The sequence below is a fragment of the Papio anubis genome, chromosome 3 (assembly GCF_008728515.1).
Source record: "Papio anubis isolate 15944 chromosome 3, Panubis1.0, whole genome shotgun sequence".
NCBI classification, from domain to species: Eukaryota; Metazoa; Chordata; class Mammalia; order Primates; family Cercopithecidae; genus Papio; species Papio anubis.
Window position 1 is genome coordinate 44796540 of NC_044978.1, and position 25648 is coordinate 44822187.

The 25648-nt window shown below is 37.8% G+C and overlaps 1 long non-coding RNA gene across 1 annotated transcript; it reads right to left on the reverse strand.

Moving 5' to 3' along the window:
- Positions 1 to 506: 506 nt before the first annotated feature.
- Positions 507 to 25322, reverse strand: LOC116274140. The gene is made up of 3 exons (XR_004182671.1): positions 22395 to 25322; positions 21414 to 21489; positions 507 to 7614 (listed from the first exon to the last, which is right to left on the reverse strand). It is a non-coding gene; the product is annotated as an uncharacterized LOC116274140 (long non-coding RNA).
- Between the last annotated feature and the right edge of the window lie 326 nt (positions 25323 to 25648).

The window sequence follows — 25648 nt, forward strand, 5'->3', positions numbered from 1 at the left end:
CTAATGTCCACTCACTCACAGGTTTGAGAGGCAAGGCATAGTGTATCCATTTGTCATTGTGAATTGTTGCAGACCTGCTGTGGGTCTGGAACTGGCAGCAGCAGCAACAACTTTCCTAATGATGTGATGGTTTCCTAATTGTAGCAGCTTCCTGCTCATGGTAGTGGGTGGTTTAGGTCTATGGCTGGCAGCTTCCAGATCATAAAAAAGATGGCCTCAGGCCATGCGCTGTGGCTCATGCCTATAATCCCAGCACTTTGGGAGGCCCAGGAGGGCGGGTCACTTGAGGCCAGATTCAAGACCAGCCTCGTCAATATGGTGAAATCCTGTCTCTACTAAAAATACAAAAATTAGTTGGTGTGGTGCTGTGTACCAGCAGTCCCAGCTTCTCGGGAGGCTGAGGCTGGAGAACCGCTTGAACCCGGGAGGCGGAGGTTGCAGTGTGCCCCGAGATGGCACCACTGTACTGCAGCCTGGGTGACAGAGCGAGACTCCATCTCAAAAAAAAAAAAAAAAAAAGATGGCCTCAGTAGTCCACTCTGTAGTGCAGCTTTAGAAGTCATACTTGAAAGCTGAACTGAAAGTCTATTTTTCTATCCTCTAATGATTTCATTTAATACCCTATAATTAAAGATAGATTTACCATGACGTTATTAAAGCTTAAGATTTCAGAGACCCTCATTGCACGAGCCAATGACTGCTTATGTATTTTTATAAAAATTGCAAAACATATTTTAATTGCTACAAATGAAGGCTATTGTCTCTTTCCACTAGCACTTCCCCTCAATTATATTTTCCAGTGTTGATGGAGTGGCCTCAGGCATTTTCAGGTTGCAGTTAAGGAAAAACTGAGTTGGGCATATAATTAGATTGGATTAGCAAATATATTTTTTGTGTTTGCAATCAATCACTCCTAGTGCTCACTGTGTGGAATCACCCAACTTCATGACATGAGGGGACAAATCGAGAGATCACATTGCATCAGGAGAGTGAGTAGTGAAGAGGCAACAAAGTTTAATATTGACAGAACCAGAAGTTAATCTGTGGAAAACTTCTCCAAATCTTATGCTTCACATAAAAAAGAAATTTGACACAGCTTTTCCAATTTTGGCAATAATTCTAAAAATTTACATGGTGTTGTCAATAATGAGTTGTAAAGATGAAAGAAATTTTATAAACTGTTAATAATAACAAATTTCGGTCACCCACAAAAAAATGATACTACAAACTCATTTATCAAATAAAGTCAATCAAAGGACGTATGATGCAATATATAGAGAAAAATGCTGTAAAGGTTTATCCATTTGATTAATAAAATTATACATATTATTGTTCTTGATTTGTGATGTTTGTGGTAAATATAAGCTTTTTAAAAGTTGTAATTTGTTGTAATTTATTTTCTCATTAATAAGTTTAAATTCATACCTAATTTTGCATTTGTAATATAATATTCCTTTTCCTGAAGAAGGTCCCAAATTTTGTATTAAATTTGTGTCCCCAAACAATTAGGTCCTTCTCTGCCAGTAATAAATCAATTCTTAAGCCAAAGTGGATTCTGCCCTCTGCCAATGGAATTCTAAATTAATAAATTATGTAATTAGTATCAAGTGTGGTTGCATGCAACACAGTTTCAAGGAAACTGACCTCTGGAGTTGGTTATCTCTTTTAGGTGGGTTTGAAAATAGTGATAATCTTATTAGCAACAGATAATAACCTCTGCCTGGCTGGAATGAAGTACCTATGAAATACAAGGTTTTGTCAGACCAGCTGGCTGATTTACACCCCTTATGGTGAAAATGAGAAATCAAAGAAATATGGGTGGAGTTGGCTAATTCTAAATGCATTGGAAAAATTTTTAAAAGAAAACATGAAGCTCTACATTTTAAATTCTTAGCTCAGTCCACAGGAGACCAGAGAATTTTAGAATTTTCCTAAAATAATGACTCTCAAACTTCAACTTGCATAAGAATCCCCTGAAAAAGACTTGTTCATGTACAAACTACTGGGTCCCCAACCTCTAGAGTTTCTGAATCTAGTAGATCTAAGGTGAACCCTGAAATTTACATTTCCAATTAGTTTCAAGGTGATGCTAATGTTGGTCCAGGGACACTTTGAGAACTACTGCCCTCAATGAATGTCTTCTTTTGTACCTTCAAGGTAGATATAACTATAATCAGATGCAACAGGTGACTGAAATACAACTTAAATTCACAGCCTCACTTGGTCTCTTACGTGAAAGTTTGCACACTAATTGAGAAAGCATGGGATATCGTGAGTTGGAATGGGAACATTTGAGTGGATTTAGATGACTCTGAGTACCTGAACCTCCAAGCCCCACTGAGACTGAAAAAAGCAAATGTAGCCCCTCCCATTTCTGTCAGATAAATTTGTCATATTAAAAGATCCAGTGTGATTGCACCTGCAGTAATTACCTTGCAAAAAGATGCCAAGTCTCCTTATGCTCCAACCTACCACCTTTCATCCACTCCAAATATAAAGTCAGGTCCCAGCAGCCCCCAGGGATATAAGTACATAGTCTGGCCGAGAAAAAGCTTTACACAACAGAATAGCCTTAAGATTTTGCTAAGTTGTGTTGGCAGGTTTGTGTGTTGAGTAACCATAGAGGTGCAGTGCGGTATATACATGGCTGACTGAGATTCACATGTGCAGAGGATAGAAGGCTAAAACAATATCCCTCCTCTTTCACAGACAGTTTCTGGCAGTGATTTAGACTGTGCAAATCAGACAAATTTAACAAGATTTTGGAGATAGAAGTGAGACAGAGACTGCACTTCTGCTCTTTCTGTGCTCTCTACTGGCAAGAAGGATCATGGAGTCAGTGCTGGCTGAGTTGCAGTTTCTAGTCATGAGCTTTGTAGGTGTCGAGAGCCAGGGCAGGGTCTGTGTTGTTGGTGTGGATCATAGCACGCATGGCACTGATCTGGATCCAGCAGCAGTAGCAACAGTTTTCTGATCCTGGCAGTTTCTGGACTATGACAGTAACTTGGTGTGACAATGTACTGCCCTTGGCAATGGCAATGTGGTTCTGGAGCCAGTGGCTTCCTGCTCATACAGGAGGCAGTAGCTCCTTTATTGGCCCAGTTCTGTGATTGGAGTCATTCCTAAAATCACAACCTACAGTTTTCAGCCTTCCCAATAATGCTAAAGTCATTGAATAACTTATAGAAAATGCCATCCCACTTAACTAGCTAGAGTAGATTCTGTTCCTCACAAATGAACCCCAGCTGATACAGAGCACATGTGTAAAAGTGTCTCCAGGGTATATCCCCAGGAGTGAAATTGTTGAGCATAAGATTGGGCCACATTTTTCACTTGATTGGGTATTGCCAAATTGTCCTCCAAACTGTTGTGCCAATTTACATTGAAAAATTGGAGAAAATTCACCAAAATTTGTGATTATGACATTTTTAATTTTTGCTAAATTGATGGATGCGAAAAAAGATCTCATTTTAATTTGCAATTCCCTGATTACAGATTGTTTGTACATTGATTAGTTATTAAGTTTCCTTTTGCAGTAAATTGCCTGGTCATATAATTTGTTCATTTTATGTCGACTTGCTTATCTCTTTATTGATTTTTATGAATTCTTTATTCTGGATACTAAATCTTTGCAATTGCAAATATCTTCTATTCTAGCTAATGGTATGCCTTCTCACTTTACTAATATAATTTTACAATATAAAAATGTCTCACATCAATGTAATTATCAATCATCTCCTTTGTTGTTCATGCTTTTTGTGTCTCATCTAAGAAATCTACCCTTCTTATATGGCATAAGAGATATTCTCCCATATCTTTTAAAAGTTTTGAACTTTTTTCGTTTTTACCTCTGCAATAAATCTAGAATTTATTTTTGTAGATAAATGTAATATAATTTTATTTTTTACGTATGAATAATTAATTGTTTCGGCACTGTTTGTTAAGTATTTTACCCCACTGATTTTTAAAAATTCATTAATTTATTTTTTATTATACATACTTAAGGTGTACAATATGGTGTTTTAATATGCACAGTGAAATAATGACTATAGCTAAGCAAATTAACATATCCATCACCTTCCACGGTTACCTCTTTGTGTGCGTGGTAAAAGCACCTAAAATCATTCTCTTAGCACATTTTAGATATATAATATAATATTATTAACTATAGTCCTCAAGCTAAACATTAGATCTTCAGAGTTATTCATCCTGCATAAGTGCAAGTTTGTACCCTCTGACCTACATATCCCCATTTCTTCTCCCTCCCTGTCCCTGGTAACCAACTCTACTCTCTATGTATTTGACTTTTCTTTTAGATTCCACATATAAATGAGATTATGTTGTACATTTCTTTCTGCGTCTTGCTTATTTCACTTAGTATAATGTTCTCTAGGTTCATCCATATTCCATTGTGTGTGCGTGTGTGTGTGTGCAAAGAGAGACAGAGAGAAACCACGTGCACAATTTCTATACTCATTCATTGGTCAGTGGACACAGGTTGTTTCCATATCTTGGCCATTTTACCCCCACTGATTTAATGCTACCTCTGTCCTATTCCAGGCTTCTATAGGTCCAATGGTCATTTTCTGAGTCATCAAGTCTCTTCCATTGTTTATGTCTATAGTTGCAGCAGTACCACATTGTCAAAAATTTTATATTGATAATCTGGTAGGGTAAGTTTCACAACACTCACGTTAAAAAATTGTTTTGGCTATTCTAGCAGGCAAAAAGCTATAGCTGTAGACCAGAAGAAAGAAGGCTACCCAATACAGACAAATTAGGGGGTGCCATATAACTAGTGAACAAAAAATACTGTATTCTAGAGTATCAATATGTTTTCTCTGGACTAAATCTATTACTTCAAATTTTTTACCTTCAGCTTCAATAACCTATTCACTCTGTTTAGTAAGTAGTTAATTACACTCATCTACAAATCATGGAATTTCTTTTTTAAACTCATGTTTTAATGACCATATCATTCAGTCTTAAAGAATAAATTGTATTAGAAAATAATATTTTTAATCCATTTGTCTCTATGAGTCTGCTAATTTCTTTCAGTACTAAAAAATAAGAGGTAATGGATGTACTTGTACATATCCAACTCATTTTGCTATTTGCTTTAGCTCCCTAATAACCTATTTTAAGAGTAAGTCTGTTTTTCTCTTAAATTCAAAGCATTTCATAAGAACTGAGGCATTTAATTCTCACAACAGCCATATGAAGCAGTTACTATTAAATCATGCCCATGATACAGAAGAGGAAAATAAGACACAGAGATCCTAAGTAACAGGGACAGGTGTCCTCTTGCTAGTAAATGACAGAACCAAGGCTTGAACCCAGGCAACGTGGCTTCATCACTCTCCCATTTATTTAACTTCTGCAGCTCTCCTGCCTCTCAATAAACTGAAAATCACAGAAATTTATAGTTACAACCTATGACAAATACTTTTGAAGGAGAAGGACAAAGATCTATAAGAACATGTCACAAGAAAATATGACCTACTACTTACTTAGTTCTTCCTATACCTACATTCTCTCACTCTCTCACCTTATCAATTATCAAAGTATTTTTCTAATAGAGTTCTTTTTAAGGAATTTTGGTGAATAATATTTTCTTTATATTAGTATGTAAATATTTCAAAATCATCTAGTTATAAATATCAGCTACTAATATCAACATTATAGTTGATATTAGTATTATCATTATTAGTTGATAATGATATTATTATCATTCATTGCTGTAGAATATTGTTTCTTAGTATGTCAAAAAACATTACTTTAACCCTATATTTAGATTTTCCTTAAAGCAGAATCATCCACTTGTCAGAGTGCCTCTAATCCAAACCAGAGGATGACTGTACTAATTAGCTTTATTGTAGAAACAATGAACCTCGAATGATAATGGCTTCCTAAAAAAGGAAATTTTTTTAAATTGACATTTCACGTGGGCTCTAGGTCAGCTGCAGATGTGGTTTTGGCAGTGAGTAGGCTGTAGCTCTTCTTTATATGTCTTGACATTCTAGAACACAGGCTGAAGATGCAGCCTCCATGTGGGACATGCTATTCTCACAGCAGATGGAAAGGAGAGCTAGAGTCAAGCAGACAACGGCTTTTCAACCTTCTGCTCAAACATGGTGTCTATCATGTCCACCCACTACTGGTCAAAGAAGTCCCTGCTAGTCAAAGAGGCTCAATGTCAGTGAGACAAAGGAGAGAGACTAAATATACAGATGGATAGTGGCTGGACCTAGGCAATAGAACTCTGACTCACAACCTCTGCAGCGACCAGCCTAGGAAGCCAAACCACAACCTCTGTGGCAATCAGCCCAGAACAGTCAGGACTTCATCAGTGACTCCTGAGTTCCCTCCTTTTTGCCCCTGCTTTCAACTTAGGCTCAACCAGAGAAAGTAAAACATGCTCTCCTAACCAATCACATAACATGCCACACTTCAAGTTAGCCTGCCTACAGTGTTACCAAACCAGGCCTCGTTTGCCTGTGATGCAGTATGCCAATCACTGAGATGATGAATTTTGCAGCAGAGAAAGGGTTTATTCATGAGTCAGCCAAAGCAAAAAGATAGGAAAATCTGTCTCAAATACATACTTTCCCCCACTAAAGATGAGATTTTAGGGGTATTTATGGCATAGAGGGGCAAGGTGGTTCAAGGCATAGGGAAAGGTGACTGGGGATCAGGAATTGTGGGGCAATCAGTGATCTGCACAAGTGTAGTCAAGCTTCATAGCTCTTCATAGGATGCACAGTAACAAAATGGCATCAGCAGCATGATCTGAGGGTGGAGTTTTTGCCCCTCTGACATCAAAAGATCAGCCACTGGATCCTCATGCAGACCCAGTTGAAGTGTTGGTGGTCTTGGCCTGCTGGAATTGGACAAGAGCTGACTCTAAGTTCCTGAAAAATAACTTAGGCAAACCATGGTGGCCTATATATTAGAGATGTTATTTCTAAGGAAGGTAGTGGGAATTTAGATATATATAGTTTAGCTGTGTGACTTTTAGCTATATGGCTTTTAAAACCAACTAAAAGCAAGTGACTAAAAACAAGTGAGGCAATTTAAGTTTGGTGTGCCTAGTCGTTAGCCCTTGGTTTGGCAGCTTTCCCATGCCAATATCCTCCAATCAGAACACACCTTAAGTCTTCCCTATAGTTTTCACTATAAACTTTCCTATTCTGTCTGCCTGCCTTTGAATTTCCTGTAAGTGCAAGTGATAGTGGCTGACTCCCTTGCTATATAGCGAATTCTGAATAAATAGCTTCTGTTTGTTTCATTTGGGTGGTCTTTGCTTATTTTCCACAAAATATACCCCACCTATGGTAGCAGGGTGAGGTGGGGAGGGTTATAGTAAATTACAGTAACCTGGGTGAGAATTCCCTGGGTGAGAATGAGTAATCTTCTTTGAAGGAAGAGGAGAATAAATAGAAAAGGACGATAATACAATCAGCTATTGTTCACCCTTGGGATCATGAAGTTGCTTTCCTCCTCTTCACATGCGAAATTCTATCCAGCTGTGACAGTATGCTTGAAGACCAGCATTTCTTGATAGTCTCTATTTCAGGTCTGGATATCTCTACTCTTTCTTCAGAAACATCTGGACTAAAACACAAGTTATATACCCAAGATATAATAGTGGCTCAGGAACAAGACAATAGTACCAAACACTTTTTAGAAAGGAGAGTTGAAGATGCACAACAATCAGTCATCTAAAATTTTCCTGGGCAAATGTTACAAAGGCTTCTTCTTCTGTGTGGAGAAAATGCTCTTCTATTGGACTCCAGTTCTTCCTGGAAGTAGTTCTACAGTCCATTTTTCTCTTGGCTCTACACTCTGGGAAGTCTTTCTTTTTTCATTATCCTTTTTGGCTACATCTAAAGAGGTCACTATAGAGTATGCTCTCCTTTGTACCTGAGCATCTTACTCATCTGCTTCCTGCCTATTGAAAATTGGGGACCCAACAGTTTGCTTTTGTATTGAACAGCCTGACGCGCGCACTCTCTCTCTTTCTCTCTCTCTCATAGGCACACAACACACATGCGCACACACACACATACACACACATATGCACATGTGCACACACCACTATTGGCTTTATATCTATTTGATTCCAGTTAGATCCATGTATGCTATGGTTTGAATGTGTCCCCCAGTGTTCAGGTGTTGGAAACTTAATCCCTAATGGAACAGTGTTGAGAAGTGGGGCCTTTAAGATATGCTTAGATAGTGAGGGCTCCTCCCTCATTAATGGATTAATGTGCGTTAGTTATCTTGGGTATAGGTTCCTACCAAAAGTTCAACTGCTTTCCAGTCTCTTTTGTGCTCTTTTGTCCTTCAATCTTTCACCATGGGATGACAGAGCAGGAAGGCCCTCACCAGATGCAGCCCCTTGATGCTGGACTTCCCAGCCTCCAGAACCCAATAAATTTCTATTGTTGATAAATTAGCCGGTCAGGGATTCTGCTATAGCAACACAAAATGGACTAAGACAATGTGCCAAAAGCCATAGTACAATTTTTGTCAAGATCCTCTCTCTAACAAGCTTATCAGTGTTTTATAGAATAGACATGCCCTCATCATCTCCTTTCCCTGAGCCATCTGTCCAGATGAAAGGATTTATTTTGAAGGGAGTGTCATCGTTTTAGAGATTTTAACTAGTGATGTAGTAGCCACATCCCTCAATTGATTCTTGTTTGAACATTGAGATTTAGTTGGCCCCTGTTGCGCAGAGGATGTCTAAATTTTATCTTCTACTGTTAGATAAGAAAAATAGTTGCATGTTTCCAACCCTGGAAGTCTCAACATTTCCAAATTTTCCTTTTCTTTTCCTTATCCTTGGTCAGTTCTTTTCTGAGCTCATCTCTTCTTTATAGTTTCTTGTCAAATGCATCTAACAACAACTATGGTACTCTGGTGACATTCTGTTTTACTACATCTTAACCCAAATCACAAGTATATTAATATACTATCTGCCTTCAAATTTTTGTGGACAGCAGTTATAACAAATGTTCACTACTCCACATCACAGACTGGCATTTTTGTCTGTCTTTAAAGTTTCCTTGTTACACATTGGCCAGGTGCTAATGCTACACCTTTTAGGGGTTTTGCTATGCAGTATTCCACTCCTGGTGCCATTTTTTTCATATTAGGCAACTGTGCTGTAATAGCAAATGATCCCCCAGTTTCTTGGGCTTATGAAATAAAGATTCATTGAGTATATGTGTTACATGTAGGCTGCAGATAGGCTGTGACTCTACTCCACACAGCTTCTCATTTTCAGACCCAGGCTGGAGAAGCAGCCCCTGCTTGGAACATGTCTTTCTCATGGTAGATGGAAAACAGTGTCATAGCCAAACATTTAATGGCATTTATTACAACTGCTGAAATATGATTGGTCAAACAACGTCACATGGTCAAGCCCAATACCAAATGGGACAAGAAAGAATATTTCTCCATAGGAAGGAATTGCAATGGGTTAAAATGTACAATCTCGTCACAATGAAAGGGGAATAAAATAGAGAAATAATCAAGTTGACCATTATGATAAATAATAGAATTACTTGGAGAATATATGTTTCTCTCTTAATATGGACAAAGAAAGAGAATTTAAAAAATGAGTTTAAAATCCTTACTAAAACTTTTTGTTGTTGTTTGTTCATTCATTTACAATCATAGCTCCTAATGATTTTAATTCCTATTAGCAAGAAACTAGTTTTGTTATCTCCTGGGAACGGTGATGATCCCCATCTCTAGCTGGGTGCAGTTATTGGTTATACTGCCTTATGTTTGTTCCTGCTAAACTTTGATAAGAAGAAGGAAAAAAAATACTATATGTGTGATTTGCTTTCACTCTTGGTTGCTTTGTTTTCACTCTCTCACTCTAGTCATACCTGAATTTGTAATATCACATGTAGAATAAAAGAAAAATTTTTCCTCATCAACTCTGCTCACTGCCCGTTCCTAAGAACACCAATACAAGAAACACTGGGTGGCAATGGAAGGGTAGGACTATAAATTCCACCCTTCTGGGATATAAAACTATTGCTCCCTCTGGCAGCTTAACTTTCACCAACAGACTAGGCCAATTTTGAGAATAGCATGAAGATAGTAAGGCCATATCTATTCCAATAATAAAAGTACTCAAAATATAAGAGTAATCTGCCCTATATATTAGTAAGTAAATGACCAATTTCCCTCTGTGCCAGCCTTTTACTCTGGTCCAGTGTTGGGAGCAGAGACTCAATCTTACATCTTGAACAGGGCTTTTGCTAGCTTGTATGAGCCTTTGTTCCAAATAGAAAAAAGGTGTCCTGGCTGGGTGCCATGGCTCACGTCTATAATCCCAGCACTTTGGGAGGCCAAGGTGGGCAGATCATTCGAGGCCAGGAGCTCGAGACCAGCCTGGCCCAACATGGTGAAACCCCATCTCTACTAAAAATACAAAAAGTTAGCCTGGCATGGTGGCAGGTGCCTGTAATCCCAGCTACTCGGGAGGCCGAGGCAGAGGAATTGCTAGAACCCGGGAGGCGGAGGTTGCAGTGAGCCAAGATCACACCACTGTACTCCAGCGTGGGTGACAGAGAGGAACTCTTGTCTCCAAAAAAAAAAGAAAAGAAAAGAAAAGAAAAGAAAAGAAAAGAAAAGAAAAGAAAAATGGTGTCTCTTCTAGGTAGATGAATTAGAGAAAGCACCCTCACCACCATGCATAAATTGTTTTTAATGTACCCCCCCAACTTTTGTGAATTAGAAGATGCCCCCCATAGCCCCACCGAGCTAGAGCACATGGCTTAAATAAATAAAGCAGCTTTATGGAAAGAAAAAATGCAACCTCCACTTCCAGCAAATACAGCCCTTAGTCAGGGTTTTGGTTTGGTAAATGCTGTGTGGCTTCAATGGCAGCCCCCACTCACCCCTTGGACCAGGTGCCTTTGTTCAGTGCACAAAAGCACAATTATGGGTGACAGCCTTGCATTTGACATTAAGCATGGGATGCAAAAAATTCTCATGTAAAACTTGTCCAAATGTATATTTTCCCCCAATAAATTTCATTCTCAGCTTCTGCGGACCAGTGTTGAGTGGTTTAATTAAACTCCACACTGACGTGAGCCAGTCACTTGTGTCCATTCTCTATTGAAAAAGGAGCCTTAGGGAACTTAGTGGTCTGTGTACAATAAGACCTTTCTCTTCCATGTAGGCAATATGTCATGTTTAGTGCCCTCCAATGGAGTTTTTTATATACTTGCTTAATGCAAAAACAAGCTGCTGGGCTCCAGCTTGAGGGCGTTCTCTTTCTCTCTCTTTCACTATCATTTTGCATTTTATTCTCCTTTCTGGTTCAATCCTCCACATCCAGATCCTTACCTTTTCCTGCCAATTGCCAGTAACAGTATACTTAAAAATGTTTGCAGGATTTTCTCCAGACACCTGCTGTCAACTACCACATGTAGGAGACTTATATAGTAAATGGCTCTCATTAGAAAGATTTGCCATATGCTATCATAAAGAAGCCATTCTTCAACTCTTGTGCTTCACACAACATTATGCTCAGCAATTGCAAATTTCACAGCATTCACAAATAGAGTTTTAACAACAACAAAAATATGGTCAACAAACTAACATTATTTACTTTTGGGAAAAGCCAATGTCAAAGCATTGCAGCAGCCTGAGCTATAATGTGGGCTTCAATTTTTCACATTTGTACAACATTCATTCTGGCAATGTGTGTGTGTGTGTTCAAAGTGAGAAAAGAGTGGCTGGTGACTTGGTTTTTTTTTTCATATACCTACTCACAGTAGAAGCAGTCATGAATAACATATGACCACTCATCAGAAGCCATATGAAGTTCATAAAGTAGAAGATGAAAACAAATACACCAGTGTTTTTTTTAAAAAAAACTTGCTCAGCTCTAATATTTGTCAGTGTCATTTGAAAGTTGATATTAAGTAATAATTTTTTTAAAAATTGAAAAAGAAATTTATTCACCTAACAGGAGAATCAATGTGGTTGGCCATTACAGTGTAACCAAACTGAATTTATAAAGCTTTAATAAGATGGTTTATAAATTTTCATTGCATTATGATCCTCCTAAGGATTCTAACATCAGCTAATCCAGTAATGAATGTACTCTAGGTCTTGTCCTTTTCAACCTTAATTGGTGGGAAGATAAAAGAAAGATGTTTTCAACTGCAGCTAACAGAGATCTCAAATCAAGCTAATCAGAATAATTTTTAAAAATAAATTATTTCAGGCCGGGCGCGGTGGCTCAAGCCTGTAATCCCAGCACTTTGGGAGGCCGAGACGGGCGGATCATGAGGTCAGGAGATCGAGACCATCCTGGCTAATACGGTGAAACCCCGTCTCTACTAAAAAATACAAAAACTAGCCGGGCGAAGTGGCGGGTGCCTGTAGTCCCAGCTACTCGGGAGGCTGAGGCAGGAGAATGGCGTGAACCCGAGAGGAGGAGCTTGCAGTGAGCTGAGATCCGGCCACTGCACTCCAGCCTGGGCGACAGAGCAAGACTCCGTTTCAAAAAATAAATAAATAAATAAATAAATTATTTCACATAAGAGGTCTAGAAGTAGGGAGGGCTATAGGATTGGTTAGATCAGCAGCTAATGATACTATCAGTTCTATCTTTCCTTCCACTATTGTTGGCTTTATTCTCAGGCTGGTTACAAGATGACTTTGGGAGTCCTCGAGCTCAGGTCCTACTAAACTACAGACGATGAACTTTCTCTTCTGTGGTTCTCTTTTAGAAGCAAGAAAATGTGTTCTAGAAGCTCTCCCAGAAGCTTCCACATCTCTTTACTAAACCACCAGCAGCAAAAAAAAAAAAAAAAAAAAAAAGACAGGGGGGTGGATTATCCTGTAATAAAGTAGACTCCCTGTTGGAGCTGGGCAGGTGCTAGTTATCCTTAGGCAGATGGCTGCATGCTGTTAGAGGTATACTTTCACAAAACTGGGTTTCTGATTGATGAAAAGAAAGAGAAAGTGAATGTTGAATGAGGACCAATATGATCCTCTCAGACAGCTAAATCTGCAAGTAGTTTAATAACTGTTAGTAAGTTTCTCTAAAATTACTACTGAAATCCTGACTATAAAAACAAAAGATTCTTCCTTTTTCAAGAGATTAACCATTTTCTTCATTAGGTCTATTATTTAAAAAAAAAAAAAAAAAAAAAAACCTATACATTCTTAGGAATGCACTTACTGAATCCATTCAATCTCAAAACTAAGACATAAGACATTTCTCATTAACTATTTTTAAAGTAGATTTTTGGCTTCTTTTGATTGCTAATACTCACTATAGAGAAAGATAAGTGGATTCATGGTCAATATGAAGACTTACTAACAGCCTAAAACATGTAGATCTTCTCAAAAGATAAGGGAAACATTTTCAGCTTACTGTCATCTATTTTTTTTTCTGATGTTATAGCTACTGATTCACCTTTTCGGATTCCATATAAGTATTCTACATGTTTTTTACGTAGTCTAACACCTTATAGTCCTTGGACCAGCAGCATCAGTGTCATCTGGGAGCTTGTTAGAAATACAAAAATCTCAGGCCCACACCAAACCTACAAAATCTGCATTTTAACAAGATTCCCAGGAGATTCATTTGCACGTTAAAGTTTGAGCAGCACTACTGTAAGATATATGCAGTCACTACCTTGTCTCCTGGTGCTGGAGAGATATATGTACAATATGAAATCTAGAAATGACCTACAGTGCTCATGTTACTCATGTTACTTTAAGTAACTCATGTTACTTTAGCTTGGAACTTGAAGAATTAAGTGGATATCATGGAGTCAGAGAACAAAATTTCTGCTCATCTTTCATCACTGTTCCATTAATGCAATTATCACGATTTTACTTAAACTCACTGACTTAGACATAAGGGATACCAGATCAGAATAATGTCTGATTCCTTCTTCTGATCTTGTTAAATCAGTCTGGATATTTGCATATGGGTTTGGGGGTACACAGTGGGAAAACTCAAGATCAGAATTTGCCTGGAGACATTTAGATAAATGCTTGTATTATTTCTACCAAGTATGGACTCAGGGCGATATGGAGGTCAAAACATGGCTGTGCTCTGTAAATATCCATGTGAATTTTTTAAAGTGATAATAAGGCTGAAGTTACAGACTGAAATTTGTTCCTATAGTCTGATCATTTGGACAAGTACAGTATGTTCAGAGGCTTATCTACCCCACATTTAGCATACTCCCCTTCTTGGCATTTCTCTCATTTCCTCGAAAAGCCTTTTCTAGAGAAATTTCAGATCGGCAGCCAAAGAAAATTCAGCTCAATTTGCCCTGCTCCCCATGGAGCTCCCAATGACTGAAGGCTTTCATTCCCTTCTCTCCCACATTAATTCTGGATGTGCATTAGTCACCATCTGTGTTTCTCCAGGCTTCATGATGAAAAAGTGGTGAATTTGCTGGGCCAGTCTACACTATGTTAGTAGGCTGCTGCTTCATCTTCATAGCAGTTGTTTCGCTTTATTTTATTTGTTCTTGAAGTTTTTTGTTTTACTGCATACTATTAAAGTGAAATACAAAGATTTATAAAGTTATGGTAAAATCTACAATGTATGATCTACAAATATGTAGTTCCCAACACCTTAGCTCCCCATTTGCTATGTAACAGTTCTTTGTCATTTGTCCTCCCACACCCATGGCTTTGCAGCATTTCCTCAATTTTCTCCTACATTCAGCTCTGTCCTCACTGCTCTTCCTTGAACCAATAACCTTGCCTCTTGCTTTATTGAGAGATATGTGGCTTGCAGGTGAAAAGTCTTTGCTCTGAACTTCCAATTCCAATTTCTACACACACCTATCTTATCCTCATTTCCCCATTCTTGAGGGGGAAGATCCCTTATCCAGTTCTAGACACATCCCTTTACCTTCACTCTTGATCCCATCCATACTGTGTTGAAGGGCAGTCCCTAAAAAGATGGATTCACATTCTAATCCCTGGAACCTGAGAATGTTACTTTATTTGGAAAAAGGGTCTTTGCAAATATGATTAAGTTAAGGATCTTAAAATAAGATCATCCTGGATTATTCAGCTCGGCCCTAAGATCAATAACAAGTGTCCTTATAGAGAAAGGCAAAGGGAAAACAGAAGAGAACAGGACAAAAACACATAGAAAAAAAGGTGATATGAAGATGAAGGCAAAGATTGAGGTGATCACACCACAAGTCAAGGAGTACCAGCAACCACCAGAAGTTACAAGAGGCAAGGAAGGGGTCTTGCCATCAGCCAGGCTCCAGAGGGAACATGGCCCTGCTGACACCTTGATTTCAGACTTCTGGCCTCTAGACTGTGAAAGAATAAATTGTTGTTGTTTTAAGGCAAAAAGTTTTTGATAATTTGTTATGACAACCATAGGAAACTAATAAACCTTCCTTAGCAGAGGAAGATCTTGCTCTATCAATTCTTTCTCCTACATTTTCAGTTTCTCTACTGCTTCTTTTCCCTCAGCAATATATTCTTGCAATTTTCTTCCATCATAAAATGTGTTGTTGTTTTTTAACCCAGTAACACTTTCTCTTTCCTTTACAGGTAAGCATTTTAAAAAAAGATCCTGCATGCTTAGCTCCCTGTTCATTAGCTTCCTCCCACATTCCAAACTGCTGCAATCGAACTTCTCTGCATACCACTCCACTGAAATGCTCTGGCAAAGGTCACCTATGTCCTCAAAGTGCTAAAGCCAATGGAAGGTCTTCAACTTTCATCTTTTTTGACCTCATGGTTGCATTTGACAATACTACCAACTCCCTTGAAATATTTCCTTCTCTTGAATTGTAAGGTGTCACTCTCTCCTAATTCTCTCACCCCTTTAACCATTCCTTCTTAAACTCCTTCTGTTGCTCCTATGTTTCTAGTCATGAAAATATTCCTAATACTCAAGCTTCTTTCTATTCATGTCTTTTTTCTCTTTCATTTATATGCTTTCTGTGTAACTTCCTCTTGTCCTATGGCTTTATGCCACCTGTAGAGATGAAAATCTAATAGATTTCTTGATAAAAGCACTTCTCTGGAGCACTATGTACATATAGCCAACTGCTGAATGTATCTACCTTAACACCCCATTAACACCTCAAATTTAATATTTCAAAATTAAACTCTAAACTCTAATTTCACCATCAAAATTGGCAAATATGGGAGCTATTGTTGGGAGGCAATTCTCCATAGCATTTCTACCTACGTATCTCAGATTATCTTTCAAGGATGTTAGTATAGCAAACAACCTTGGAACATACAGGGTGCAATGAAGTGAATGTTTGTGTCCCCCTGAAAATTTATATGTTGGAATCCTAACCCCCAATGTGATGATATTAGAAGATGGGGCTTTGGGGAGATAATTAGGTCATGAAGGTGAAACCATCACAAATGGGATTGGCACTTATACAAAAAAGATCCCAGGAGCTCTCTGTTCCCCTTTCTGACATGGAAAAAACACAACGAGAAGTCAGCAGTCCGCAATTTGGAAAAGGGCTTTTGTCAGACAGAACCTGACCATAATGGCACCTGATCTCAGACTTACAGCCTCCAGAAATCTAAGAAATAAGTTTCTATTGTTTATAAGCCACCTAATCTATGGAATTTTGTTATAGCAGCCTGAACAGACTAAGACAGGTAGTGTCTTCCTCTGAGTCACGGGGCAAATATGTTTCCTGATTAGGATAACAAAGATAATTTTTTCCTTCATGAGCAAAGGTTGGGCAGCTTTGCTAACAGACCCTTTAAAAGATTGGGGGTTCCTCTGTGCATGATTCCTCAGCTCTGAGACCACTGTAGGTCAGCATTCACCTGGGTCTGCTTCCGAATAAGGGGAACCAGTACAAACATGAATCTCATACTGCCTGCTGTCCCGAGAGTAAGCAACTGTCTAAATCTGTTTTGGCTGACTGTTTCCTTATCAGCTGAATTTATGGAAGTGTGACCAGCCAGCCTAGCAGCTGCAGTAGTCGCTGCTGCTTAGAGACTGCTGGTCCACTTGACAGCTACATGCCTACACAAGGAAGGAAAGGGGAAAATGGCCAAGATAGTGCATAAAAAAATCGACATTGAGTTAGTAGAGGCTGGAGATGGAAATGTTTGGGCCAAGTGGAAGACTAAGGACTTCAACTGGTGGGTTGTCAAAAGCAGAGGTAGAAAACCCTAGATACCTCTTTAGGTACTTCAATCTGAAGAAGTCACCAGTTGTGTATCTCAAAATGCAGAGCAGAAATCCATCTGCCACATGTGCACTTCAAAGGTCTGACTCACATATATTGGACACTGGCTTCCTGCTGCCCACAGTGGAGAAACTCACTGGCTAACAAGGTATGCCACTTGTACTGGACATAAGAAAACACTCAGGATTAATCAACAAATAAACAAAAATTATATTCCTTTAGTGTTCTACGTCTCAGTTCAAGGTACTCTTTACCATTCCCCAAGTCAAAAACTTGAGAATCGTTTCCTACTCTTCCCTTCCTTTTATCTTCTCTCCTAATCTATTCCATCATATTGATGACTAAGTCCTGACAATTCCATCTCTGTTACATATCTTCTTTCAGTCTCTTTATCACCATCCCACTTCTAGAGCTTTACTTCAGGCTATCATCACTTTGCATCTGGACTCTTCCTATAGTCATCTAACCTATCTCTTTGTCTCAAGTATTGCTTTCTTCAAATATTTATCTATTCTGCTGCTAAACTGATCACACTGGTTCCCCACCTAGAACTCTTTTGGGTTTCCAGACTGCCTGAAGGTGAAGTCCATACTGAAAAATGGCATATAAAGCCTAAAATAATCTGGCGAATGCCCTTTCTTCGCTTCCTGGTAAACATCTTACTCAGTTTTCAGGATAGTTTTCATAGATGTGACCTCTTCTCTTAAGTTTTCTTGATACTCTTTGCCCTATTACACTGGAGTTCTAACTATATTTTGTACACAGTTCAGTCAAAGCACTGGTATGCTTTATTATATTTGTGAGTTTACATATCTATTCCCTTCATACTGGATTATTAAATAAGTGAAGAAATGATATCCCTTCTTTATCCCTAGCACTCTGCACAGTGCAGAACACAGAGTAAGCACTAAAAAAATGCTAGCTAAATATGTTAATGAATGGGTAGATGAAGAACATTAATATCATCTGCTGACTTAGAATCATGTTGGTTGTACCGAACTGGAACAGAAAAAAAACATGGCATCAATTTTATACACAGTAATTACTTTAAAACATATTAAATTAAAATGAGCAAGGACTTATGAATCAGAGTATAAATGTTTATTAATATTTAAGGTAAAGTGTTTAAAGAAAGTTTGAATATGACTTGGACTACTTTGGGCTAACGCCCAGATTGCCCCAGGGCAGACAAAATTAGTGTTCATATTCTCTACCACTGAGGGGGTACTTTAGTGTAAAAGTTTCCAAAGTAATGTTAGAATATTGCATTTATTGTAAGTCATAATATTTAACTCACAATAGAGATATTATTAGCTAGAAACAGTTTACATAAAAGGGGTATAAAGCTGCTATGGTGTAATATTGGTGTCCCCCTGCACATTCATATGTTAAAATCTAATACCCGATATGATAGTATTAAGAGGTGGGGCCTTTGGAAAGAGATTAAGTCATAAGGGCCCTTATAAAAGAGGGCCAAGTAAGTTCATTTGCCCGCTTCCACAATGTGAGGATGCAGCAAAAAGTGGTGAGCGAGCCCTCAACAGACACCAAATCTTCTGGTACCTTGATCTTGGACTTCCCGTCCTCCAGAGCTGTAAGCAATAAATTTCTATTGTTTATAAATTATCTGGTCTAAGGCATTTTGTTATACTAGCCTGACTGGACTAAGACAATCACTTAAACCAACAATACAGGAAGGTCTGCATTTATATCCAAAATATATTCTTAGATAATTCTTTACATAAAAAAATTTAACATGGAATTCTTTTAAATATCAAATTCTCAAAAAAAAAAAAAAATATCAAATTCTCCTATGGCATTTAAAATACTGTTCAAATTATAAATATGTGACCCTCCCTCAACTTTTCAGGAAGACAAAAATTCTTACATCCTGGATTTCATATCAAGTTTAGTCCATGATAACAATTTAGAGGGAAGATTTAAGCTTGTACTGCAGACTCCAGCTTTAGTCTGCACTCCTGCCTGTAATCTATAGATAATGTCACATAAACTAAGGAAGAAGTTGAACTCCAATGCTTCTGCAAATCTTTAGTTGAAATAGAGATTAAGTAATTTTTAGAAATAGTTGACCACATTTTCACAGCACAAAATATTTTTAAGCAAAGGTTATCAAGGTTCATCTACTGCTGACATTTTTTAAGTTATTTTTGTTAAAGAAAGAAACTGTCAAAACAAGTTTATCTACAATAGGCCAACTATAGATTCTCTTCCAGTCTCTTAGAATTTACTTAGAAAAAAAATTTTGTGTGAGTGTATATGGATACATATGTATGTGTGTCAGTAATTATGTGTACCTAGCAGGTAACTTTGCTGCTTTATGACACTTCTTGAACCACTAGTAAATAACTAAGTGGCTATAAGTGTTAAGAAAATAAAAGCAATCCAAAAACAGAGGGTGGAGGCAGCTGAAACTTTGTAAGTTGCTCAAAAGACTATCTTGGGTCAATGCAAGAGGAAAATCTGAGAACATTTCCTTTAAAAGAAAAAAAATAATAAAACAGAGCATGTAACTTCAGAGTTCAACTTGTGCCTAATCTCTTTGTGTGGGATTTTTTCATTCCAACATGTATCTCCCAGGACAGGCACAACAGCAATCCCTAAATCATGTTCATCCTCTGAGAATAGTATGTAATAAACACAACCTTCCTTAAGGAGATATGTGGGTCAGGGTAAAACACTTTATCTCCCATCCTACAAATCCGCAATATTTATACAGATAGTATCTAGTAAAAACAAATACTAATGGCCACTTTGCTGGGGGAAAAGAACAGATGCAGATTTAACAAAAGAACATGTGCCTTAGTAAATATGGAAGGGGAAGGGATTCTCACAATCACTTGAGCATTGTATGAAGTTTATGTATACTTCATTTCTTTTGTTTAACACTGGGTTGTAGGCACCACCTCCTTGGCACACTATAACTACATCACTGAACCAGTTTCTGGTACTCACAGCTTTAAATATGAGCCCAGCAGATGGTCAAGTCCTTGTTAACAATAATGTCAGAAACTATTTTCATGACAAATATGGTATCTGAAGGATACCTCAGATTTCTATTCCTATTCCATTCTACATCTTTGGGTGACAAAATCTATAATCTGGCAGATGCATATAGAGTAAATAATGTTGTCTTTGAAAAAGCATATTCAAATATCTAGAACATCAATCTTTTGTATATTGCCTTACCCTCCTTTTTACCTTTTTATATGCATTTCAAGGTAACTTTAGAGCGAAACACATAAAAGAAAAGACAAAGAACAGATAGAAACTTCACTTCCCAGCCACTCAGTATTTATAGCAGCCATTCTGAAGTATTTTGGATACACTCTTCATGTGGTATGTATTCTAAACTGTAAGGAGCAAGTGCTGGAGAAAATAGTGAAATGACCTGTTATTCCATGAAAAGAAAAGAGGTATTTCTTTGGAACCACCACTACACCTGCTAAGCTTTACTGAAATTCAACCCCTACATTGCTCAATTACTGACACCTGGGAGCTGGCTAGCAAAAACATGGTTGGGCCGGGTGTGGGGAAAGTGTTCAAATACATCCATCTTGGTTCCTGGGTAAATAGCTTTTGCAAATGCCTATGGTTTTCTGGTATAACTGAATTTGGGTTTAATATATGGTGAAAAAATCCAAACACTTGTGTTTTGATACACACACATACACCCAAAAAAATTTTTTAAAGATATTTGGCAAGGCATTTTGTTTTTAACATTTGTGAAATGCAGCCTAACAGTGTTCTTACTGTAGTCCTGCCCAAAAGTGATCACTTTTCTGTACTTTTCCTATGACAAATTTATTTTCCCTATATGCTTTTGTTGGCTAGCAGCTTTGGCATGACCTGACTGACAATGAGCCAGAAGATCTGAGCCGGGGGAAAATGCATGGCTCTCAAGTCTTGGCACAGTGGTGGATAAGAGCAGAGCAAATGCCACGCATTCAAGCAGGGCCCTGTGTGTTGGCTCATCAGCTCACCAAAGGACACCATGGAGAGCAGATGAAGATGATATACCCTACAACCTCAGAAATAGAAAGTCAATTTTTAAAAATTGGGTTTTCAATGTTAATTAAACAATTGCCAAAACCTCAGTTAGCTTAGTAAGCTAAACGGTGGGTCATATGTTACAGGCTTTGGTTCATTGCTGCCCTATCTAGAACTTGAGAAAGACCCCCTCTCGTGGCTTACCTTTTCCCTGTGAAGGAGAAAGGGAGGCTGTCAGCTCAGAGTGAGGATGGAAGTGGCAGAGTTGAAAGAGGTCATCCTAAACCATGAATTGTAAAGGTATTTTAAGAGCAAATTCTTCAAAGAACATACATATATCTGCAGTGGCAATCTGATTAGGGTATCAGCATTTGAAATTAATCTTTAATCTACTACTCTAGCACTTAATTTTAAGCAACATACATAAATGTTAAATACTATGTACTAGGTGATATCAAGGTATGTTAGCTTATTATCTAGAAAAGATAATCCAAAGATTTCCAAATTAACTGACCGAAGAACACATTGGCGAGCACACATACACACAGGAAAGAAATTTTTTTTTTTTTTTTTTGAGACAGAGTCTTGCTCTGTCACCCAGGCTGGAGTGCAGTGGCATGATCTCAGCTCACTGCAATCTCCGCCTCCCGGGTTCACGCCATTCTCCTGCCTCAGCCTGAGTAGCTGGGACTACAGGCGCCCAGCGCCACGTCCAGGTAATTTTTTTTGTGTTTTTAGTAGAGACAGGGTTTCACCGTGTTAGCCAGGATGGTCTCGATCTCCTGACCTCATGATCCACCTGCCTCGGCCTCCCAAAGTGCTGGGGTTACAGGTGTGAGCCACCGCGCCCGGCCCAAGAAAGAAAACTTTTAACTCTCACTCTAACAAAAACTTATCTTCATCAGAATCTGAGTAGTTTAATTCAATAAGTGAATGGGTATGATATCTGGCATGTGATTAACCCTATCACTAAACAAATAAGGCAATGATTTGTAAAACTTTTCTGTACCACAGAAAAGTTAATGCTAAAAGCTAGAAGTTATTCCCAAAAAAACATGCATACACATCAAATTTTACAAATAATTTCAGAGAGTTCACAGACCTCCATAAAATCTATTGCATCAGTTAGCCTTTGCTGTATAAAAAACCACCACAAATGTTATAGTTGAAAACAACATTATTTACCTCAAAATTTTAGGGGTCAACAATTTAGGCTGAACCCAGCTGGGCAGTTCTTCAGGTCATGTCTGTGTTCCCTCATACATCTATGGTGAGACATAGGTCAAGTAGTTAGATCTGCTTCTGGGTGTTGGCTCTCAGAGGCTAGAACATTTTGGCTCAGTTCCATGTGATCTGTGATCTTCTAGCAAGTTGCCCAGATTTGTTATCATGGTGGAAGTAGGTGCCTGAAGGAGAATGGAAATACACAAAGCCTCTTGAGGACTAATAAGAGAATTGGTGTTACTGCCTAGTTCTTTTGACCAAAGCAAATCACAAGGCCTTCCCACATTCAGGGGGCTGGAAAATAGTCTCTACCTCTTATGTAAGGTGTTATAAAATTACATTGCAAGGGACATTATTACAGGGAGGAATAAAAATTAAGACCAATTTTTCAACTGATTTACCATACCCACCATGAACCCAGGTTAATTTTCTACAATGAAAATGAAGTCATATGGTTTAAAAAATAAAGTTTATTTTTATAAACATGCAAGTACAGAAATTAATCATTGTTTGCATTTCAGAACATGTCCTTGTACTGTCAAGTCCAGACCCAATAGAACACTGTGGGGAAATAAATATGCCCCACATAACTTACAGTTTCCATTTTGTTAGAACATCATGGATTGCACATATTTTTGGTGGAATGAATGTTAGCGATATTGATGGGTCAGCTGAAGAAAGTGACACAGGATATTATAAATGTCTATGTCAGTTTCTATACCCAACTCCATTGAAGTGACACAGGACTTCAAGACTTTCCATGTGTCTCATTCCTTTGTGATCCTATAGTAAATAATACTAACATTTCCTACTAAACCAGAATCCTAGAAGGCAGCATTTTTACAAAAAATAAGAAAACTTCAGGACAAGGAAAGTCCAAACAGGAAATATCGAATGGTGTGTAATGATTTACCCAGTGATTGCAATAGCATTATCAAAAGTCAGCTGTCAATAGATTTGAGTACCATCATGTTTTCCTTTTTGTGGAAAGAACAGAAAAATAAAAACTGACTGTAGAAATCTCGGTAAATAATTGGCAATCAGTGACTGAATTTAGGCAAAATGTATGTCCTTAATTTGGGTACATTTAGTTCACATCATTTCTGACTTTGCCATTACCAAAGAGTATACATGTCTAGTTAGATTTTCTTTGATATCCTAATGTGGTAATTCTTCTTACATGCTTTTTATTTTTAATTACAATAGAATGGATGCAATGACTGAATCCACAGGAATGAATCATCCATCTCACCCCAACTCCCTCTCTATAATCTTCTATTAGTTTCCTACTGCTGCTATAAAAAATTGCCACAAATTAGGTATCTTAAAACAACACTGATTTATTATCTTATAGTTCTGGAGGCCAGACATCTGAAATGAATCTCAGTAAGCTAAAGTCAGTGTGTCAACAGGCTGCATTCCTTTGTGGAGGCTCTAAGGAGCCTCCATTTTCTTGCCTTTTTCAGCTCCTGCAGGCTGCCAGAATTTCTTAGTTCATGTCCTCCCACTTCCACTTTTAAGGACTCTTGTGATTACATTGGATCCACCCAGATAACCTGGAATAATTTCCCCATTTTAAAGTCAGATGACTGCAAATCTTAACTCTATCTTCTACCTTAATTCCCCTTTGTCATGCAACAACATATTCACAGGTTCCAGGGATTAGGACATGGACATATTTGGGAGCCATAATTGTGCCTGCCACAAACCCAAGCCCATACCACTTCTTTTCTCAGCTTACCCTAAATATTGATGACTAGCGGTATGAACCAATTCTTCCCAAGAGAGGCTCTATAGTACATGTTCATATTAAGCAGAGGTTCTTTATGAAGGCAAATGGCATTTTCCCAATGCAAACTCTAGAAATGTTAACTATATTACCATTGAAATGTAAAAGAATGTATCATGGTTTTATCAGCCATAAGAAGGGTCACTTGAAAGAGTAGATTTCAGATATTTTTATACACTATGGATGAACTATACTCAGAGACAATTAAATGCATCATGCTTAATTATTGATAGGTTCCTTGATTTATTACAGACCTGCAAGTCTACTGCTTATTTTTACCACTTCTTTTGCAAAATGTTCGATAATAATTGCTTCTTACTTTGAGGTAGGGATCAATATCATGAGTTAATTTTTTTAAACTACTAAATAAAGGTAAGCAAGATTAGTCTTCGTTCTCAACTTCAAATAAACTAGTAAAAAAAAAGATTCTGCCCATCTACAAACAGACATGAGACTTATTTAAATCCTGTTATTTAATTCTTTATACTCCCAGAGAACAAGCATGGTCTAATTCAGTGTATAATGAAATATGACAGGCTGAAGACAGGAGTTCTAAAGCCAGAGAAAAAGAATAACCAACTAGAAAATACTAAATGAGGAAAGAAAAAAGACCTGGGAAGAAAGGAGAGAGTAGCTATTGCAATAAGAAGGGAGAGGGCATTAATTTCCTTGGGGATTAAACAGTGGTTAAATAGTAGTTGCCTTGTTTTTTACTTGATATGACTTAATTTAAAATATTGATACAAAATGTACAATGTTATATTTGAAAGCATAAGGAAATATGAGAATAAATAAATGCTGACTTGGAAGTTGACTATATGAGGCAGCAGCTCTTTTGCTATGTATTCCATTTATAAAAACTACCTTTGTCTCCATTAAGAAATGTTCACTCAAAAAATGATGTGGGATGTGTAGATATTCCCATTACCAGTAGAAATTTGGGGGGAAAAAAATAGTCATGAGCTACTTACTAGCTCACTGTTTATATAGTTAATGAACACTAACTATATTCAGATAAATCTCGGTGTACTAGTCAGGGTTCCCTAGAAGGACAGAACTAATAGGATAGAGATAGATAGATGGATGGATAGATAGATAGATAGATAGATAGATAGATAGATGGATAGATAGATAGATAGATAGATAGATAGATAGATAGATAGATAGATAGAGATAGATAGATATGCAAATGGGAGTTTATTAAATATTAACTTACATGATCACAAGGTCCCACAATAGGCTGGCTGCAAGCTTGAGAAGCAAACAGAGCCAGTCCAACCCCCAAAACTGAAGAAATTGAAGTCTGATGTTTGAGGGCAAGAAGCATCCAACATGGGAGAAAGATGTAAGCTGGGAGGCTAGGCCCGTCTTGTCTTTTCACATTTGTCTGCCCACTTTATATTTGCTGGAAGCTAGTTAGATTGTG